This window comes from Mobula birostris, chromosome 10, assembly GCF_030028105.1.
Source record: "Mobula birostris isolate sMobBir1 chromosome 10, sMobBir1.hap1, whole genome shotgun sequence".
Classification (NCBI taxonomy): domain Eukaryota; kingdom Metazoa; phylum Chordata; class Chondrichthyes; order Myliobatiformes; family Myliobatidae; genus Mobula; species Mobula birostris.
The window spans coordinates 84,599,144-84,621,436 of record NC_092379.1 but is presented as its reverse complement, the minus strand read 5'-3'; positions in this window follow the sequence as shown (position 1 = coordinate 84,621,436).

The following is a 22,293-nucleotide window of genomic DNA, read 5'->3' as shown; positions in this document are numbered from 1 at the left end:
GCCAGCTAGTTGGCTCAAATTATTTGCATATATATTTTACACATAGAAACATGTTCTTTGTGCCAATCATCTTGTTTATCTGTACTAATTCCACTTTGTCGACATTAGTTCCAGATCCTTCTATGCTCTGCCCTGCTGCCTCTTAAACCTTATTACTGTTGCTGTCTTTATCACCTCCTCTGGCAGCGCATTTAAAGTTCAAAATTCTTGTTTAAGAGATCAGATTTTAACACTGTAAACTGCGAGTGTTTTTTTCTGTCTTGTTACTGTCATTCTTCACTATAAAAGGGTTCACCTTTTTGCCTGTTTATATGGAGAGAGAGAGCCTGTGGTATGTCAAATTGTCAGGTGAATGATTAGTTTTTGTTTTACTGCAGATCATGGTGTTTCTTGGGGGCTTTGCTATTGCTTGCTTAGTGGATGGAAGTTGCTGTTGATTTTTTGCTGAAGTAAGTGGGAGGGGGAGGAGAATCAAAGCTTTGTTGCTGTTTATGTGGGGGTGGGGATGTAGGTCTCCTTTGGGGTTCTAACATTTTTAATGTCACTTATTCTTTGGTTCTCTGATATTAATTGGAATGATTGAACTATTGAACTTATGGGTGGCAAACAAAATAAGGAATACAACTAAATACTTTAATAATGACCCTTTTTCTGAAAAAAATTATGGTAAGTGATCACTGCAAATAATGGAGAGACAAGGGAAGGAGAGGCTGAATCGAGGTTCGAAGTGAATGGGTGTGAGGCAAAGACGAGGCAAAGACGAGGCAAGGTTGAGGCAGATTCAAGGCAAGCGGAGGTGAGACAGAATCGAAGCTCGTCCACCTAAACTGTGGTTTGAACGAGCTGAGTGTCAGCTGATTGGAAAAGTCAGGTGCAGTCCTAAATTCGGCGGAGGGGTCCAGACCCAGAGTGTATCAATTGACATGACATGGGTCATAGAGCAAGAAAAGGCCCGATGCTTGGACAATTTAAATGCCAGGCCTGGTGGATTGAAAAGGCAGGATGTCGGGACCAGAGGCGAGGGTTGGATCGGTTTTGTTCTCTGCTCCATGACAGTTAGTTAGTTCTGCGCTGCACTAAGGCTAAGGCTGTGGTTTGCTCCAGCTGCTCTGGGCTTCATGTCTGTGGACTCATTTTTCTTCTGAATGCGACTTGCTTACTTTTATTGTTTGCTTGATTTGTGTTTTTCTTTCTGTCTGCACATTGGGGTGTTTGTTGTTCTTTTATATATATATATATCAAGGCCATTAGAAAAAGTGCAATGTCATAGGTTTTCACAGTCATCCAGTAATTTCATAGTCAGACTTATTGATATTGGCATTTGGCTTTTGACTTAAGATTTATTTAATAAGCTGAATTTAAATCTCCTAGCCTAGGTGGAGTTTGAACTAATGGCTCTAAACTAGTCCTTTTTTTTTGGTGTCGTGCATCCGTAATGATGTCTTTTTCATGGCTTTTTTACAAGGTGCGGAGCGAGAGAGAGAGAGAGACCGTGTGGCGCGCCACTCCTCACACAGACATTTTCCCAGTATTTTTCTCTTTATTTTACGAGGTCGAGTTGCAATCTCAACACTCAACCCAACACGGATGGAAAACGTATTCGGGAGTGGACCCGAATGGTTTCGAACCCGGGAACCTCTGCTCCTGGGTCCAGCACCGATGTCATTGCGCCATCAGCCGGCCTCTTAACTAGTCCTGAAGCTTAACTAGTACAGGTGCACATTCCTTTATCCAAAATTCTGAAATCCAATAAGCTCCAAAAACCAAAGTTTTTTTGCCAACAGCTGACGTCACTCCGGTGTGATGTGGCAGCACTAGCAGAGTCCACCAGTTGTCAGTTGTGGCTCAGCGCTCGTACTGGTTACATGTGCATTTGCTGTTTGCTGATATTTTGTGTTCACTGTTGACTTTGTGTTTAATTTCACTGTGAAAATGTCAAAAAGACCTGCAGATACAGCAGTTATAATGAGTGACTTCAATCTACATGTAGATTGGGTGAACCAAATTGGTAAAGGTGCTGAGGAAGAGGATTTCTTGGAATGTATGCGGGATGGTTTTTTGAACCAACATGTCGAGGAACCAACTAGAGAGCAGGCTATTCTGGACTGGGTTTTGAGCAATGAGGAAGGGTTAATTAGCAATCTTGTCGTGAGAGGTCCCTTGGGTAAGAGTGACCATAATATGGTGGAATCCTTCATTAAGATGGAGAGTGACATAGTTAATTCAGAAACAAAGGTTTTGAACTTAAAGAGGGGTAACTTTGAAGGTATGAGACGTGAATTAGCTAAGATAGACTGGCAAATGACACTTAAAGGATTGACGGTGGATATGCAATGGCAAGCATTTAAAGATTGCATGGATGAACTACAATAATTGTTCATCCCAGTTTGGCAAAAGAATAAATCAAGGAAGGTAGTGCACCCGTGGCTGACAAGAGAAATTAGGGATAGTATCAATTCCAAAGAAGAAGCATACAAATTAGCCAGAAAAAGTGGCTCACCTGAGGACTGGGAGAAATTCAGAGTTCAGCAGAGGAGGACAAAGGGCTTAATTAGGAAGGGGAAAAAAGATTATGAGAGAAAACTGGCAAGGAACATAAAAACGGACTGTAAAAGCTTTTATAGATATGTAAAAAGGAAAAGACTGGTAAAGACAAATGTAGATCTCCCTACAGACAGAAACAGGTGAATTGATTATGGGGAGCAAGGACATGGCAGACCAATTGAATAATTACTTTGGTTCTGTCTTCACTAAGGAGGACATAAATAATCTTCCAGAAATAGTAGGGGACAGAGGGTCCAGTGAGATGGAGGAACTGAGCGAAATACATGTTAGTACGGAAGTGGTGTTAGGTAAATTGAAGGGATTAAAGGCAGATAAATCCCCAGGGCCAGATGGTCTGCATCCCAGAGTGCTTAAGGAAGTAGCCCAAGAAATAGTGGATGCAATAGTGATAATTTTTCAAAACTTGTTAGATTCTGGATTAGTTCCTGAGGATTGGAGGGTGGCTAATGTAACCCCACTTTTTAAAAAAGGAGGGAGAGAGAAACCGGGGAATTATAGACCGGTTAGCCTAACGTCGGTGGTGGGGAAACTGCTGGAGTCAGTTATCAAAGATGTGATAACAGCACATTTGGAAAGCGGTGAAATCATCGGATAAAGTCAGCATGGATTTGTGAAAGGAAGATCATGTCTGACGAATCTCATAGAATTTTTTGAGGATGTAACTAGTAGAGTGGATAGGGGAGAACCAGTGGATATGGTATATTTGGATTTTCAAAAGGCTTTTGACAAGGTCCCACACAGGAGATTAGTGTGCAAACTTAAAGCACACGGTATTGGGGGTAAGGTATTGATGTGGATAGAGAATTGCTTAGCAGACAGGAAGCAAAGAGTGGGAATAAACGGGACCTTTTCAGAATGGCAGGCAGTGACTAGTGGGGTACCGCAAGGCTCAGTGCTGGGACCCCAGTTGTTTACAATATATATTAATGACTTGGATGAGGGAATTAAATGCAGCATCTCCAAGTTTGCGGATGACAGGAAGCTGGGTGGCAGTGTTAGCTGTGAGGAGGATGCTAAGAGGATGCAGAGTGACTTGGATAGGTTGGGTGAGTGGGCAAATTCATGGCAGATGCAATTTAATGTGGATAAATGTGAAGTTATCCACTTTGGTGGCAAAAATAGGAAAACAGATTATTATCTGAATGGTGGCTGATTAGGAAAAGGGGCGGTGCAACGAGACCTGGGTGTCATTATACACCAGTCATTGAAAGTGGGCATGCAGGTACAGCAGGCGGTGAAAAAGGCGAATGGTATGCTGGCATTTATAGCGAGAGGATTCCAGTACAGGAGCAGGGAGGTACTACTGCAGTTGTACAAGGCCTTGGTGAGACCACACCTGGAGTATTGTGTGCAGTTTTGGTCCCCTAATCTGAGGAAAGACACCCTTGCCATAGAGGGAGTACAAAGAAGGTTCACCAGATTGATTCCTGGGATGGCAGGACTTTCATATGAAGAAAGACTGGATGAACTGGGCTTGTACTCATTGGAATTTAGAAGATTGAGGGGGGATCTAATTGAAACGTATAAAATCCTAAAGGGATTGGACAGGCTAGATGCAGGAAGATTGTTCCCGATGTTGGGGAAGTCCAGAACAAGGGGGTCACAGTTTGAGGATAAAGGGGAAGCCTTTTGGGACTGAGATTAGGAAAAACTTCTTCACACAGAGAGTGGTGAATCTGTGGAATTCTCTACCACAGGAAACAGTTGAGGCCAGTTCATTGGCTATATTTAAGAGGGAGTTAGATATGGCCCTTGTGGCTACGGGGATCAGGGGGTATGGAGGGAAGGCTGGGGCAGGGTTCTGAGTTGGGTGATCAGCCATGATCATAATAAATGGTGGTGCAGGCTCGAAGGGCCGAATGGCCTACTCCTGCACCTATTTTCTATGTTTCTATACCCCTGTGGGTAACAATGAGAAAAAGAGAAGGAATCTTCTCTGTCAATAAAGCAGAAAGTGGAGTTATTGCAGAAGCTTGATCGTGGTGTGTCTGTGCGGCGTCTTACTGAAGAAAAAAGTGTCGGAACTACTGGGGTATATGATTTAAACAAACAGAAAGACAAGTTACTGAAGTTTTATAGTGACAGTGACAGTGACATTCTACATTTATTCCAATAAGTCATTTACCATGTGTTTGATTTGGTTTGTTTGAAGCTGTATATTTTTATGTTTAATTGAAAGTCTTTGTTGGCTTGGGCACATAGCCAGGTGGTTAAGGCATTTGACTAGTGATCTGAAGGTTGTGTGTTCGAGCCCCAGCCAAGGCAGTGTGATGTGTCCTTGAGCAAGCCACTTAATCACACAGTGCTCTGCGACGACACTGTGTGGGTCCTAATGCCCTTCCTTTGGACAACATCAGTGTCATGGAGAGAGGAGACTTGCAGCATGGGCAACTGCTGGTCTTTAATACAACCTTGCCCAGGCCTGTGCCCTGGAGAGTGAAGGCTTTCCAGGCGCAGATCCATGGTCTCACAAGACTAACGTATGCCTTTATGTTGGAAATAAAATTTATTCTTGTCATTATTCCCTAAACAATACAGTATAATAATTATTTACATAGCATTTACATTGTATTAGGTATTATAAGTAATCTAAAGATGATTTAAAGTATACAGGAGGATGTGCGTAGGTTTGGTGCGCCACTGGGTCCTAAAGTTCACTGCACTGAGACAGGTTAAATAAGGGACTTGAGCATATGTGTTCTTTTGGTATTGGGGGGGGGGGTCTGAAATCCGAAAAGTTCTGAATTCCGAAATGCAACTGGCTCCAAGGATTTCGGATAAGGGATTATGGACCTGTACTGTGTGCTACTGAACACGGGAAACAGTACAAGTTTTGAAACTGTGTTTGCGTACTCTACCCAATTTCAGATAAAGGAAAAAAGACAAAGATGAGATGGAGGTTAAGAAAGGGCAAATATAAGATGTAACCATAATCCATGAATCATTAATTTTTTGTTATGTTTTGGAGAGATGTTCAAAATAATATCTCATAGATTCCAATTTTCTTTAATCTGACAAGAGACTTACCTATTGTTCTTTCATTAGCTGATAACTTTGCTTGGTTATATAACGTCGGCATGCCCAGATTCCTAACACTGAGGCTGCATAACATTAGCCTTGGCTATTGTGAGTGGATGAAAGATTGAATGTTGTGAATGACATTGCACTTTTACTAATTGCCTTGATCCTATCATACAATGCTTCACAATTAAAATAACAAGGAAAAATGGTTTTGATTATGTCATCATTTCAATGTCAATATTATCACAATGGTTTTAGCAAATAACATTGACAAAATATTCTATAAAGCAATACTCTAGTGGTTAAGGCATCGGTCTAGTGATCTGATGGTCGCTAGTTCGAGCCTCAGCTGAGGCAGCGTGTTGTGTCCTTGAGCAAGGCACTTAACTACACATTGCTCTGCGGTGATACTGGTGCCAAGCTGTATTGGCCCTAGTGTCCTTCCCTTGGACAACATCGGTGGCATAGAGAGGGGAAACTTGCAGCATGGGCAACTGTCGCTCTTCCACACAAACTTGCCCATGCCTGCACCCTGGAAACCTTCCAAGGCACAAATCAATGGTCTCACGAGACTAACGGACGTCTAAAAAAATACTCTACTCCTTTCTGGTCACGATAGCATTGAGCTGCAGTATCCAGTGAGAGCATGGCTCAGACTTAATTGATTTCTTTAATTTATAGGGATGGTTTTGGATATGAAATGGCCAGTTATGGGTCAGATTAGGGCTGTGGGGTTAGCATAGAGATGTGGGTGTGTTGGTGGTCAGGCTGGGGTCTAATCCTCCACTCTGCTCTCCTCATTCTCTGCTCAAAGGTTAATGACATGGATGTGGAATGAAGGAATCCATGTCCAGTTGTCAAACCAACAGACTAGCGAGGACAAGGGTTGCTGGGCACCCACAGATCAGCGAGTCATCTGCAGGTTCCGGGAGCAGAGTTTCATGCGGGCAGGAGACACGAGCGACAATTACCTCATAGGTATCTAAATCGGTAAGTCCAGAGTTTGAGGACAAGCATTTTGGGTCCTGGTCATTGCAGAGGCTGGCATTCAAAGTCTAGTGTTAATGTCGAAGTAACTTTCATCAGTGATAATTAAAAAATTAACTAAAATAAATAGGCCCAGAACACACACACTCTTAAACTTAGGCTTTCTTTTTACTCTACTAGTGCGCAAGGAGAACAGTATTTACCCCTGTCACAGAGATTGGTCTGAAATCCAAACAGAAACTACTATTTTTATACAGAATTGACCTATCAGTTATCGATATTGATTATTGAAAATTGTGTATGTTTGAATTCCTTACTCACAAAATTAATTTCCCATCACAATAGAGGTATTAAAAGTTAGTTGAAACTTCGAATGAATGAAGTTAGTAAAGACAAGCAAGCCTTAGTTGTTGGGTATATGTCACCTCTTTCTATTATCTCATCTACCTCCTGTATCCCCTATTTTGTAAAGGGATGCTAGGCTTTTGGAAGACTTTTCTGGAAAAGTCTCACTGCAGAGGCCTCACTCATTTGGTTTGAGTGCATACTGCCACAGGTTATCTCAATTGTAGTAAGTAGAGGTGTCTGCAGCGGACTCACTTCACAGGTCTCACTTGACTACTATTGAAACCCCAGGATATCTGTGCCTTACTGCAACTTCCACACTCCCCCTTCTTTGTCCTGTAGTGGACAACGCAACTCCTTCCGAATTTTCAATAGCACAGAGTCTCCAAACCTCTGTGACAGTGTTGTCAGGGGTGATTGGTTGTTGTATCATAATGGAGGCAGTTGCTCTTCAGGCTAACATTCCACAGAGTAATATCAGGCAAGAGACTAAACGGAATTGACACCTAACGAGAATGCAGATCCCATTTCCTACTGTACAGCTCCCAGGTAAAGAGCAAAGCCAGCTAAAGGATCCCCAAAATGAGGATAGAGTCTTGTGCAGCTCTTTCTTAATCACCCTAACTTTATCAGCTTCTACTCGGATGAGCACAGCTAAATTGCTGATACTCTCAGACATATCTGGGATGTACGTGCAACACTCCTGGCCAATGATAGCATGAGTACCACTCTTTTCAGCCAACAACAAGTTCAACGCTAATTGATTCTGAAGGGTCACAGTGTCATGATGTGCGCTGGCAACATCAGAACCCAAGTGCAGAGGAAAGACAGACTCTTAATGTGGAAAATCATAATAATTCCAAAAGAACATCGCTGGCTTGGCTGAGTGACACTGCAAGAAGTAACATTCTCGAAAACTAGGACCTAGTAATTAGTACTAATCAAGCATCCACCTAAGTAATATAAGTAACATGGAATCATTGAGCGTATCAAAATAAACTTAAAAAGAAGACACCAGGAGACTGCATTACCCTCCTCTGTTTGGCAGAACTAGTCCTCACCCTCAACAAATTTTCCTTCACCTCCTTCCGCTTTCTCTGGGCTCGAGGGGTAGCCATAGGTACTTGCATGGACCCCAGCTATGCCTGCCTCTTTGTTGGCATTTTAGATCAGCCCATGTTCCAAGCCTTACCCGGTAATGCTCCCTAACTCTTCTCCTGCTGCATTGACAACGGTGCTGCAGAGCATATCAAATTCAATAACTTTGCTTCTAACTTTCACCCTGCCCCTAAATTTACTTGATCCATTTCTGACACCTCCCTCCCCTTTCTCAATCTCTGCCTCCATCTCTGGAGAAATACTGTCGACCGTCTTTTATAAACCTACCAATTCCCACAATTCTCTTGACTATACGTCTTCCAACTCTGTCTCTTAGAAAAATGTGATTCCCTTTTCACAGTTTCTTCATCTCCATTGTATCTGTTCCCAAGATGCTGCTTTCCATTACAGGAAATCAGAGATGTCCTCCTCTTCAAAGAATGGGTTTTCCCTTATTCTACCATTGATGTTGCCCTCACCCACATCTCCTCCATTTCCCAAACATCTGTTCTCACCCCATTTTCCCGCCGCTTTAGCAGTGATAGAGTTCTGCTTGTCCTTACCTGCCACTCCATGAGCCTCAGCATCCAACACATTCTCAAAGGGATCCTACCACCAAATATTGACTGTTTATTCTTTTCTAAAGATGCTGCCTGTCCTACTTATTTCCTCTAGCATTTTGTTTGTGTTGCTAGCACCAAATTTATCTTTACCTCCTGTCGGCTCCACTTTCTGCAGAGATCACTGCCTCCATGATTTCCTTGTCCATTCACCGCTCCCCAGTAATCTCCCTCCTGGCATTTATCCCAGCAGGCACAGAAAGTCCTACACCTGCCCATTCACCTCCTCCCTCACCTCCGTTCAGGGCCTCAGACAGTCCTTCTAGGTGAGGCAACACTTTACCTGCAAATCTGCTGAGGTTGTCTATTATGTTTGATTTCTTGATAAATCCTCTCCTACACTGGTGAGACCCATCGTAAATTGGGGAATCACTTTGTTAAGCATCTCTGCTCCATCCACCAAAAGCAGAACTTCCCAGTAGCCAAGCATTATAATTTTAATTCCCATTCCCTTTCTGATATGTAGGTCCATGGTCTCTTTCTGTGCCAAGATGAGGCCACCCTCAGGGTGGAGAAGCAACACCTTATATTCCATTGGCTAGCGTTGAACCTGACAGTGTAAATATTGACCTCTCCTTCTGGGAAACATTTTTTCCTTCCTCTTCCTCTCTTTTGTTCCACACTCTGGCCTCTTAGCTCTTCTCACCTGCCTGCCACCTTTCCCTTGGCTCCCTCCTCTGTTCCCCTTCTTATTTGGTCCAGTCTCCACTCCTATCTGTTTCCTTCCTCTCAAAAGCTATATCCTTCACACCCTCTTGGCTTCTCCTATCACCTTCTAGCTAGCCTCTTTCCTCTCCCCCATCTTTCCTCTTCCTTTCCAGTCCTTTAGAATGTCAACTATTTATTCATTTCCATAGATGCTGTCTAACCTGCTGAGTTCCTTCATAATTTCGTAAGTGTTCCTTAGGATTATTTAGAAGTCACCTACACTCAGTGGCCACTATTCATTTAAACACATAACCAAGCTCGAGGACATTTCCTATTAATATGCTTGCATACAGTGGTCAGTTCATTAGATACACCTGTACACCAATTGTTAATGAAATATCTAATCAGCCAATCATGTAGCAGCAGCTCAGTGCATATTAACGTCCAGAAATAATGAAGAGGTTCATAATGGAGAAGAAATGTGATCTAACTGGCTTTGACTGTGGAATGATTGCTGATGCCAGATGGGATGGCTTGATTATGTCAGAAAATGCTAATCTCCTTGAACTTTCATGTGCAACATCTCTAGAGTTTAGAGGACAGTGCAAAATCAAAAAAAAAAAAAAAATCTAGTGAGCAGCAGGTCAAAGCGCGAAAATGAGAGAGGTCAGGGGAGACTGGTTCAAGCAGATGGGAAGGAGACAGTAATTCAAACAACCGCATATTACAACTGTCTTGTTCAGAAGAGCATCTCTGAATGCCCATGTTGAAACTTGAAGTGGATGGGCTATAGCAACAGAAGACCATGAAGATACACACAGTGACCACTTTGTTAGATCTTGTACCTCAAAAAGTGTCCACTGAGTCTAGGTAAGTACATATGGAGGAGAGGTTCATAGAGCTATGGACCTTTTGTGGGCAAATGCGATTACGTCACTGAGCAACACAGTCAGCATAGACAAGTTAGCTGTGAGCCTGTTGTCAATTGTAAGACGCTAAGACTAAGAAAGCTTTAAAATTCATTGCCGACTCAAGTGGAGAGATAAAGGGAGAATTTTTTAAAGCTTGTGGAGGGAAATGTTTGGATTTTTCTACTCTTGATGGCTGTGAAGGTCTGGTCTTGATTGTATTCAAAACGGAGATTACAAGATTTTTGGAATTCATGAGACAATCCATGCGGGTAAAGGTAGAAAATAATACTCAGATAGAAGGTCAGCTGTGGTCCCATTAGATGGTAGAGCCAGTTCAAGAGGCCAGGTGGACTACCTCTGGTCATAATTCTCATTCTATGTTCTAAAAGAAAGAAAAAACTTTGACAGGCAGATAAACAATGCCCTCTGGGGTTGTCAAAGTTGTCAAGAATGTTGAATGCTTCTGAATGGAAGGCAGAAGCACTTAAACATATTCAAAATATATTGCAATGCAATGAAACAGGAAAACAAATATTATTCAAATTTTTAAAACTTTGAAATCAAACATAATTAAAAATATTTAAGAAAGCAGTCATCTAAAAGATTTGTAAATTCCTTGATGCTTACTGACTGTAAATCCTTCACAGCCATCCATTTCCTTTAAACAAAATATTCTTTTCCTGTATTACAGCAAAAGTTCTGTAGGCAGAGTCCTCAAGATTACTGCTTGAGTAATTGCAGCAAGGTTGTGTTCCACTACTGAACTTCTCAAGAAATTCATTATAAAAATACAGTAGGGAATTTTGGCCAGAAATCTTAACTTTTCTCTTTTCATCCTGAACATGGTAGCACATAAGAAATGCCAACAATTCGTAGTACAATGTCTAGAATTTTCCATTATGATCCAGCCTATTAGTTTAACAAGAATTTAACTTGATTCTGGAGAATCACTCAAATAGAGCATATTTCACATTCACAGATTGTAAGGTAAATATATAACTGAATTATAGGAACGCATTTATTCAATATTTCACCTTCTGCTTTATCACTGTCAAGCCTTACTACAGATTTGCAGAAAATGCAAGAAAAGTCACAAAATCAAAGCTTAGCTTCAAGATTTTTTGAGTTAATTGATGTTCTATAAAGAAACATAAATATCAGATTAGAACTGATAAATCAAATTAAACTCGTTGAATAACGAGAGATAGTGCAAGCTTTCAAATTAAGGATTCAGTTTTTCTATGAGCTATAAGGTGTGAAGTGTTCAATCCTCAACAGCAACAGAGGAATTTGGAGGATGGATTAGACCTTTGAACGCTTATTTTGGAGTTGTTACATTGTCTTATTATTAGATTTATGGGAATATTTTTGTACATTACAATTTTAATATACTACTATCATTTTACTAGAATAATGAAAAATAATTGAGCTGAGGTTTCATACCATGTACTAAGTATTTCTAAAAAATAGATCCAAGTCTGGAAGAAGCCATAGTGTTTTGTTGTTTGGAATACAAGCCAAACATGGCATACATGAATAAAAAAAACTGGAATTATTACTGTGTTTTAGAAACAAAGACGTACAAAGCTTTTTCTAACTTCTGTTCAACTTGCCAGAAATCTACCTTTACATTTATTTAAACACATAACAAATTCTAAAGATGCTTACATGATTTTAAAGAACTTACCAGCAAAATTAACCAAAGTTCAGTGCACTTTGAATTCATAGAAACATAGAAAACATACAGCATAATACAGGCACTTCGGCTCACAAAGCTGTGCTGAACATGTCCCTACCTTAGAACTATCTGGGCTTTACCCACAGCCCTCTATTTTCCTAAGCTCCATGTAGCCATCCAGGAGTCTGTAAAAAGATGCGATCATTTGCGCCTCCACTACTGCTGCCGGCAGCTCATTCCACTCACTCACCACTCTGCGTAAAAAACTTACCCCTCTGTACCTACTTCCAAGCACCTTAAAACTATGCCCTCTCATGCTAGCCATTTCAGTCCTGGGAGAAAGCCTCTGACTATCCACATGATCAATGTCTCTCATTGTTTTGTACACCTCTATCAGGTTACCTCTCATCCTCCCTCGCTCCAAGGAGAAAAGGCTGAGTTCACTAACCTATTCTCATGAGGCATGCTCCCCAATCCAGGCAACATCTTTGTAAATATCCTCTACGCCCGTTCTATAGTTTCCACGTCCACGTGAGGCGGCCAGAATTGAGCACAGTACTCCAAGTGAGGTCTGACCAGGGTCCTACCTAGCTGCAACATTACCTCTCTGCTCTTAAACTCAATCCCACAATTGATGAAGGCCAATTGATGAAGACACAGAGTCTACCTGCATAGCAGCTTTGAGTGTCCTATTGACTCGGACCCTAAGATCCCTCTGATCCTCCACACCGCCAAGTGTCTTACCATTAATGCTATACTCTGCCATCATATTTGACCTACCAAAATGAACCACCTCACACTTATCTGGGTTGAACTCCGTCTGCCACTTCTCAGCCCAGTTTTGCATCCTATCAATGTCCCGTTGTAACCTCTGACAGCCCTCCACACTATCCACAACACCCCTAACCTTTGAGTCATCAGTAAATTTACTAACCCATCCCTCCACTTCTTCATCCGGGTCATTTATAAAAATCACAAAAGTAGGGGTCCCAGAACAGATCTCTGAGGCACACCACTGGTAACTGGCCTTCATGCAGAATATGACCCGTCGACAACCACTCTTTGCCTCCTGTGGGTAAGCCAGTTCTGGATCCACAAAGTAATGTCCCCTTGGATCCATGCTTCCTTATTTTCTCAATAAGAATGATACTAATTCGTTGACAGAAGTGTGGCTTACAAATGTGGGCATCTGTCTCATACAACTTGAAGTAAATAATCCTTTCAGTAGATACATTTCAAGAATTTTGTGAAGCATACTTCACTGCAATTGAAGTTTAACATCTTCTAATGGAAAGTAATGTTTATATACTCACATAAGATGTATGAGGCCATGGGCTGAGCTGGGATGGAAGGAAATATTTGCTCTCTACTATTCATTTTTTAAAAAAATATTTTGTTATTTATGATGATAAAAGGTGATGTGAGTCAAGCTGCCATCACTTAATGTGCACAAGAATTTATTTTATTATTAAGTGATGGAGTTTGACTTTCCTGTCATTTTGATTGGTTATTTAATCTGCGGGCTCTAACAGGAGATTTCTTATTGAATTCCACATGTATTGCTTCAGAAGTGGTCTTGATCGCCATATCTAAATTCATAACATGATGATCTTCACGAGGTTTGCCTGTACTATAGTTGAGATGATTCTGCCTTCTACAAGTTCAACATATCAACCTTACCATAGTTTGCGCATTTTAAATGGCAGGATACTTGGTAGTGTGGAGGAGCAGAGGGATCTCGGGGTACATGTCCACAGATCCCTGAAAGTTGCCTCACAGGTGGATAGGGTAGTTAAGAAAGCTTATGGGGTGTTAGCTTTCATAAGTCGAGGGATAGAGTTTAAGAGTCGCGATGTAATGATGCAGCTCTAGAAAACTCTGGTTAGGCCACATTTGGAGTACTGTGTCCAGTTCTGGTCACCTCACTATAGGAAGGATGTGAAAGCATTGGAAAGGGTACAGCGGAGATTTACCGTGAGGCTGCCTGGTTTAGAAAGTATGCATTATGATCAGAGATTAAGGGAGCTAGGGCTTTACTCTTTGGAGAGAAGAAGGATGAGAGGAGACATGATAGAGGTGTACAAGATAATAAGAGGAATAGATAGAGTGGATAGCCAGCGCCTTTGCCCCAGGGCACCACTGCTCAATACAAGAGGGCATGGCTTTAAGGTAAGGGGTGGAAAGTTCAAGGGGGATATTAGAGTAAGGTTCTTTACTCAGAGAGTGGTTGGTGCATGGAATGCACTGCCTGAGTCAATGGTGGAGGTAGATACACTGGTGAAGTTTAAGAGACTACTAGACAGGTATATGGAGGAATCAAAGGTGGGGGCTTATATGGGAGGCAGGGTTTGAGGGTCGGCACAACATTGTGGGCCAAAGGGCCTGTACTGTGCTGTACTATTCTATGTTCTATGTTCTATGTTTAACATCCTTGGAAAGAAATACATGATTACTTCACTCTCAACTAAATGAATTTGTTCGATTGGGTTAAGTTACCAACAGAAATTTAGCTAATCAGAACTGCCTGCCATAACACTCATTTCATGCCTCTCAAGTGGTTTAACAGCCACTGAGCTAATCAAATCATAAGGAAGAATGTTAATCCATCTCTGGAGAACAAAAAAAAACTATAATAATTAAGCAGACCAGTGAGTTTATACAGCTCTGTTCACTGTCATGATTATTTGCTACTTCTTAAAGGCTGATAATAGATCTGTAAGATTCTAATCAGTGTTATTTGTTCATCTGAATGTAATCCCTGTTTTTAATATCAGAAACAGAAAGGAAATCACATTCTAGTTTTGAAACATTATGTTGCAATAGTACTGGTATTGGTTTTGCTATTGTTATATGCACCAAGGTATAGTTAAAACAACTTTTTTCTGGGTCATCCAGGCAGATCATGTCATGTATAAGTACAGCAAGGTTGTAAGAAGGAAACAGAATCAAAGATACAGTGTTGCAGTTACAGAGAAAGTGTCAGGCATATAAACAATATCAAGAGCAAAGGCACAAATGAAGTAGATTGAGAGATCATCTTTAGCATATGTGCAGAACATTTAAGTCTGATTACAGCAGGATAGGAACTGTGCTTGAGTCTGGCAGCATCTGTTTCATGCTTTTGTATCTTCTGCCCAACAGAAGAGGGAGGAACTTAAGATTGCAATAACTTCAGGTGAGATCTTTGATTTCATATAGCAGAGAGTCCAACCGATAGAAATGAGCATCACATTAATTCTTGGCAGTAGCTTTGTGCCCATTTTGTTTAAACTATAGCTGCCAAGCACAGCTGAACTGACAACGTTGCTGATGACCTGTGTCATGAGCAAACCAGCTGGAGGTTGGTGAGCTGGGTGCATGTTCTCAGCTGGCTCTGTACTCCTGAACAGCACTCCATCACCAACTGCAGTGCTGAACCTGTCAACATCATAAATGTTTCAAAATCCATGTAGAAACTGTTTAGCTCCATCATTAAATTGACTCCAGCTGAGTGGGTGAGCTAATTACTTCATGCTTATTTTAATTTTCCCTGGTGTGAAATTGTTGTATCACTGTCTGAAATCTTATTAATGAGATCTTTCCAGGAACTTTAGAAAGAGGTACTTTCAAAGAAAAAAAATGTTAGGAACATTTTTATTTTAATTGTAGACAAAATAGAGTGACTATTTTCAACACGAAAATAAGTTTTGTGTTTCGCACAACACTTTGTAGTATAGGCAACCTGGGTTCATTTCCCGCTGCTGCCTGTAGGAGTTTGTATGTTTTTTCAGTGACCACATGTGTTTCCTTAAGATGCTAAGGTTTCCTTCCACAGTCCAAAGGTGTACCCTCTGGTAAGTAAATTGGTCATTTTAAATTGCCCCTTTATTAGGCTAAGATTAAATCAGGAGATTGCTGAGCTTAAAGGACCAGAAGGGCCTTTTCTGTTCTGTATATTAATAAATAAACAAACAAACAAAAAAAATTAGGATTATGGTCAACTGCTCTTTTTGTTGCTCTATGATAATTGTTAAGAAAGCAATTGCTTCATACATCCCTGGTGCTCTGGCAAATATGGACCTTGAAATAATATCATTAAAACAAATTATCTGATTATTAGCTGTGCACAAAATTAGATTATGTTGCTGATAGGACATCTTTGGCCACTCTTCAAAAGTACTTAATTTGTTGTAAAGCATTAAACCTATGAACAGAACAACATAAATGTTTTGATTCTAAATTCTGTGATGATGGTAAGATTAATTGTTGTAAATTTCCATTTGTTGGAATGGTGGGGTGGCATTTCACTGTGAAATTTAGGTCACTCTATCTATTATCCCATGATATACATTCAAGGTCCTGGAATTTCTAAACATATCCGAATCCTATCAGTTCAAGATTTCAAGTTTCTAATCTAAGGGAAACCCTTGCATTTATAAAACATGTATACAATCTCATTTCAGCAGGAGAAGATCATGGACTCAAACCTCACTAAGGGATTTATTCAGACTGATGCTTCAGCATAAAAAAATCTGTGCTCAGCTCTCAGGAGTTGTAGAGATTTTCCTGTTCAGAGATGACAGTGTTACTACTGAGTCAAAACTAATGCCTTTAAATATCAAGCTTAGTCTTTCTGACTTTAAAACACCATCACTTTTGTCATAGTTATTCCAACACTGGAGTTGACATCAGCACTGGATGATAGTTTCAAATCTACCTTTGTGATCAGCACATCAGACATGGCTAAAACTGCTCTTTTTCAATCTTCATTGACACCATCTATTGGCTTTCCTAGCTTAAATTGGAAAGCAGGGCATAGCATTGCAAGATGAATGTTCTGTTGTCAGAATTCACTGTAATCCTGTTGCATTTAAATTGAATAGGGATCAGCTTTCAACCTATATCCTATAAAAACATTATAGTGTAACAAGGAAGAGAAAAAGGTGGTATAGGTCACCAAAACAATTAACTGGCTAAAGCACTGTAGCTGAGGCAAGATGATTTTGACAACCTTTCCCTTATGAAATAACAGAGGTGAGATGAGGAGAAGATGTTTTACACTGTAAGTTATGATTTAGGATGAATTATGTGAAAGTCTTTCAAAAACAGGTTCAATTGCTGCATTCAAGGACAATTGGGTAACTACTTAGAAGAGGAAAATAGGATAATGTGGAAAAAAGCCAGAAGACAATCTTCCAAGAATTGGCATTGCAATGATTGGCTGGGTAGTCTCTATTCATGTTGTATCATTCCATAAATGTAATAGTACTCTGAGTTTAAGGGTAGTGATTGCTCAGATGTACCTTCTATATTGATTGATTACTGAGCATCAGGGCTTAATTGTACTTACTTCTTCCAACATATCCATTTCCTTGTATTTCAGTTTTTAAACCTGGAAGTAAAGGAATTTTCAAAATGTATGTGCAATTGCCCTTAGGACAATTTGGAAAGAGTGGCCAAATATGTGCAATGACTTCATAAATTTAAGCAATGAATTGGTTTAAAAGTTAGCCTATTATACTGTCCTGTTTACCTATCCACTAGGTTCTAGATGGTAGTGGAAGATCCAATATCTTTTGCACTCAGTGGCCACTTTACTAGGTTCACTGTACACTGCTCATTAATGCGGACATCTAACTAGCCAATCATCTGGCAGCAACTCAAAGCTAAAAAGCATACAGACACGATCAAGAAGTTCATCTGTTGTTCAGAACAAACATCAGATTATGGAAGAAATGTGATCTAAGTGGCTTTGACCATGGAATGATTGTTGGTACCAGTCAAGGTGGTTTGATTATTTCAGAAACTGCCGACCTGGGATTTTCACAGAGAATGATGTGAGAAACAAAATAAATCTAGTGAGCAGCAGTTTTTTTGGGCAAAAATGCCTTGTTAATGAGAAAGGTCAGAGGAGAATGTCTAGACTGGTTCAAGCTGACAAGAAGGTGACAGCAATTCAACTAACCACATGTAACAACTGTAATGTGCTGAAAAGTACCTTTGAACACACATGTCAAACCCTAAACCTTGATACAGTACCAGATTATCACACCAGGTTCCATTCCTGTACCTAATAAAGTGGCCACTGAGTATATATCTCAGAAATAAATTATCCCTGCAGGGCAACATTTGCCTGTTGGAAGCCTATTCAGCGATACCACAATCCCCAGTATCTTGGGCTGACAGCTGCCAATTTTCAGCAAATATCTTTGCTCCATGGAGTTCTGACTGTGGACCAATGTATTAGTAACTGACTTTGTTTCCCTAGTGGTTGTTTCAGACTGAGTTGAATTGCACAGAGCTGCTGCTTTCTGTGTGCTATTAATTGTATGGTTTAACATGGGACAGCATGTCTATAGCAGCTCCATTAATTGCCTGGTGCTACTCTCCTTATGTCGACACATCAATCTGTCGTGGGAACTAGTGCTGCTAATTAAAGGTAACAACTATCACTTCTTTGTTTTAGCTATGTTTTTATAAAGCTTTTTTTCCTCACATAATAGGATTATTATGTTCATAAAGGGATTTTGGTCTGTCAGATTGCTATGACAATGTTCTCAGTAACAAAACAAGCATATTTTTACAGGGGTTGCAGAGGGGGAATAGTAAAAGAATAATTGAAACTTCCTATTGTTTTCCCTGTCAAATGAGGCACATTTTTCTGATCTTGGTTCTCTAAGTCTCAGATATAATATAAAAAATAACACTCAGTTTCAGAATAAGCAGTTTAATTCTGTTCAAAGATGTGGGAATCATGAAGGAAAGAGAATCGTCTAACCAGGAGAGACCTCCTTAGCTCTTATTATGTTACATCAACTGGTTTAGAGTTTCACCACACCTGTCTGAGATATTATAAGTTGAGAACTTTTCCTCTCTCTTTTTCTGTCCCTGTTGTCTCCCTAGCCCCTGCTCTAACAGAACTGTGGAATAAAATCCTTCTCAGGAAAATTTATCAAGGAATAAGAATTAGGTTTATGGAAGCAGCTGCACAGCTGTATATAGAAAGCTGGAAACTATATGAATAGAGAAAAAATATGATTCAGAGCATGAAGTCTTTAATCCTCTTAAAGGAGTCAAAGGAGGTAGTTGTGGTCTGTGCACTTGCATTAAAATCTAAATTAAATGAATTCTCAGTGGAACTCTGAGTGTTCTCAGTCACAAGGATCATGGGATGTTTCATTGAGCTAACAGGTCTAGTGTGGAATTGATATGATGTATTTATTAGTTACCAACACTAGCTCAATGAAAGATCTGTTCATGTGCTGGAAGGTTTCAATTCTGCCTTCACTTGCTGGAGTAGTATTGCTATTAGGTGATGGAATATTAGATGCAGGCTTTAATTTGTCCATTTATTACCAATCTCATGCTAAAAGCTATGAAGTGGCAGAAAGATTTTCCATTGAATGCCTTAGGATCATCTAATAAGCCTCAAAGTAGAAAATACTTTGCCTAAAACAGTCAAAATTAAAATAATAATCTGTATGATACAATACAACATTTATTGATAGCAAATGCTTCTTGGATACTTAACTCTGAAGTAATTCCTAGATTGTGATTCTTAATAGGACTACAGAATGCCCTAAAGCTAGGTACAAATTTGAGTCACTTTTATTTAAAGCTGGAAGCAATAAAAAATACCTCACAACTATTCCAAAGACCTGAGGTCTGCCTCTTTAATTAAGAGTGAACTTCTAGCTCAGCTCTTGAGAATGAAACTCTCTCGTCCTTGCATGATTTATTATTGTCTATGCTCCAGATCAATGAGCACGTTCAAATGTACGTCAAGAGCAGCATTCATCATGGTTTCTTTGTGGACATCTGATTGAAAATCATCCACCCCCTTACACCACATTTCCCTTCGCTTTTGTCATTTCTATTTTTGCAGTTTCAGTCCGATTTTTATTTTGTATGGAATAAGACTTTTTTTTCTAATATGCTATCACTACTTTCCTCATATAACCTTTTATGTTATATTGTACACTTGTACACCAACTGGACACTTTTTGCACTGCCTTTAATTCTAAATGTCCTGTACTTCTCTACCAGGTGTGTAACGGGGAGATGGAATCAATTTGAATTCTGGAATCTCCATGGAAGAATACTTTATTTGCTTTACTTTACTTTATTGTCGCCAAACAATTGATACTAGTGCGTACAATCATCACAGTGATATTTGATTCTGCGCTTTGCACTCCCTGGATTACAAATTGATAGTAAATATTAAAAATTTAAATTATAAATCATAAATAGAAAATAGAAAAGGGAAAGTAAGGTAGAGCAAAAAAAACTGAGAGGCAGGTCCGGATATTTGGAGGGTACGGCCCGGGTCCGGGTCAGGATCAGGATCTGTTTAGCAGTCTTATCACAGTTGGAAAGAAACTGTTCCCAAATCTGGCCGTACGAGTCTTCAAGCTCCTGAGCCTTCTCCCCGAGGGAAAAGGGACAAAAGGTGTGTTGGCTGGGTGGGTCATGTCCTTGATTATCCTGGCAGAACTGCTCCGACAGCGTGCTGTGTAAAGTGAGTCCATGGACAGAAGATTGGTTTGTGTGATGTGCTGCGCCATGTTCACGATCTTCTGCAGCTTCTTCCGGTCTTGGACAGGACAACTTCCAAACCAGGTTGTGATGCACCCTAGAAGAATGCTTTCTACGGTGCATCTATAAAAAATTAGTGAGGGTTTTAGGGGACAGGCCAAATTTCTTCAGCTTTCTCAGGAAGTAAAGGCGCTGGTGGGCCTTCTTGGCAGTGGACTCGGCTTGTTTGGACCAAGTCAGGTCATTTGTGATATTGACCCCGAGGAACTTAAAGCTTTTGACCTATTCCACTTGCGCACCACCGATGTAAATGGGGTCGTGCAGTCCGCTACTCCTTCTGAAGTCAAAAACAAATTCCTTCGTCTTGCTGACGTTGAGGGATAGGTTATTGTCTTCGCAGCATGCCACCAGGTTCTTAATTTCCTCTCTGTACTCAAACTCATCACTAGAACCATAGAACCATAGAAACTACAGCACAGAAACAGGCCCTTTGGCCCTTCTTGGCTGTGCCGAACCATTTTCTGCCTAGTCCCACTGACCTGCACACGGACCATATCCCTCCATACACCTCCCATCCATGTATCTGTCCAATTTATTCTTAAATGTTAAAAAAGAACCCACATTTACCACCTTGTCTGGCAGCTCATTCCATACTCCCACCACTCTCTGTGTGAAGAAGCCTCCTCTAATGTTCCCTTTAAACTTTTCCCCCCTCACCCTTAACCCATGTCCTCTGGTTTTTTTCTCCCCTTGCCTCAGTGGAAAAAGCCTGCTTGCATTCACTCTATCTATACCCATCATAATTTTATATACCTCTATCAAATCTCCCCCTCATTCTTCTACGCTCCAGGGAATAAAGTCCTAACCTATTCAACCTTACTCTGTAACTGAGTTTCTCAAGTCCCGGCAACATCCTTGTAAACCTTCTCTGCACTCTTTCAACCTTATTTATATCCTTCCTGTAATTTGGTGACCAAAACTGAACACAATACTCCAGATTCGGCCTCACCAATGCCTTATACAACCTCATCATAACATTCCAGCTCTTATACTCAATACTTTGATTAATAAAGGCCAATGTACCAAAAGCTCTCTTTACGACCCTATCTACCTGTGATGACACTTTTAGGGAATTTTGTATCTGTATTTCCAGATCCCTCTGTTCCACTGCACTGCTCAGTGCCTTACCATTAACCCTGTATGTTCTACGTTGGTTTGTCCTTCCAACGTGCAATACCTCACACTTGTCAGTATTAAACTCCATCTGCCATTTTTCAGCCCATTTTTCCAGATGGTCCAAGTCCCTCTGCAGGCTCTGAAAACCTTCCTCACTGTCTACTACACCTCCAATCTTTGTATCATCAGCAAACTTGCTGATCCAATTTACCACATTATCATCCAGATCATTGATATAGGTGACAAATAACAATGGACCCAGCACTGATCCCTGTGGCACACCACTAGTCACAGGCCTCCACTTAGAGAAGCAATTTTCTACCACCACACTCTGGCTTCTTCCATCGAGCCAATGTCCAATCCAATTTACCACCTCTCCATGTATACCTAGCGACTGAATTTTCCTAACTAACCTCCCATGCGGGACCTTGCCAAAGGCCTTACTGAAGTCCATGTAGACAATATCCACTGCCTTCCCTTCATCCACTTTCCTGGTAACCTCCTCGAAAAGTTCCAACAGATTGGTCAAACATGACCTACCACGCACAAAGCCATGTTGACTCTCCCTAATAAGCCCCTGTCTATCCAAATACTTGTAGATTCTGTCTCTTAGTACTCCCTCCAATAACTTACCTACTACTGACGTTAAACTCACCGGCCTATAAATTCCCGGATTATTTTTCGATCCTTTTTTAAACAACGGAACAACATGAGCCACTCTCCAATCCTC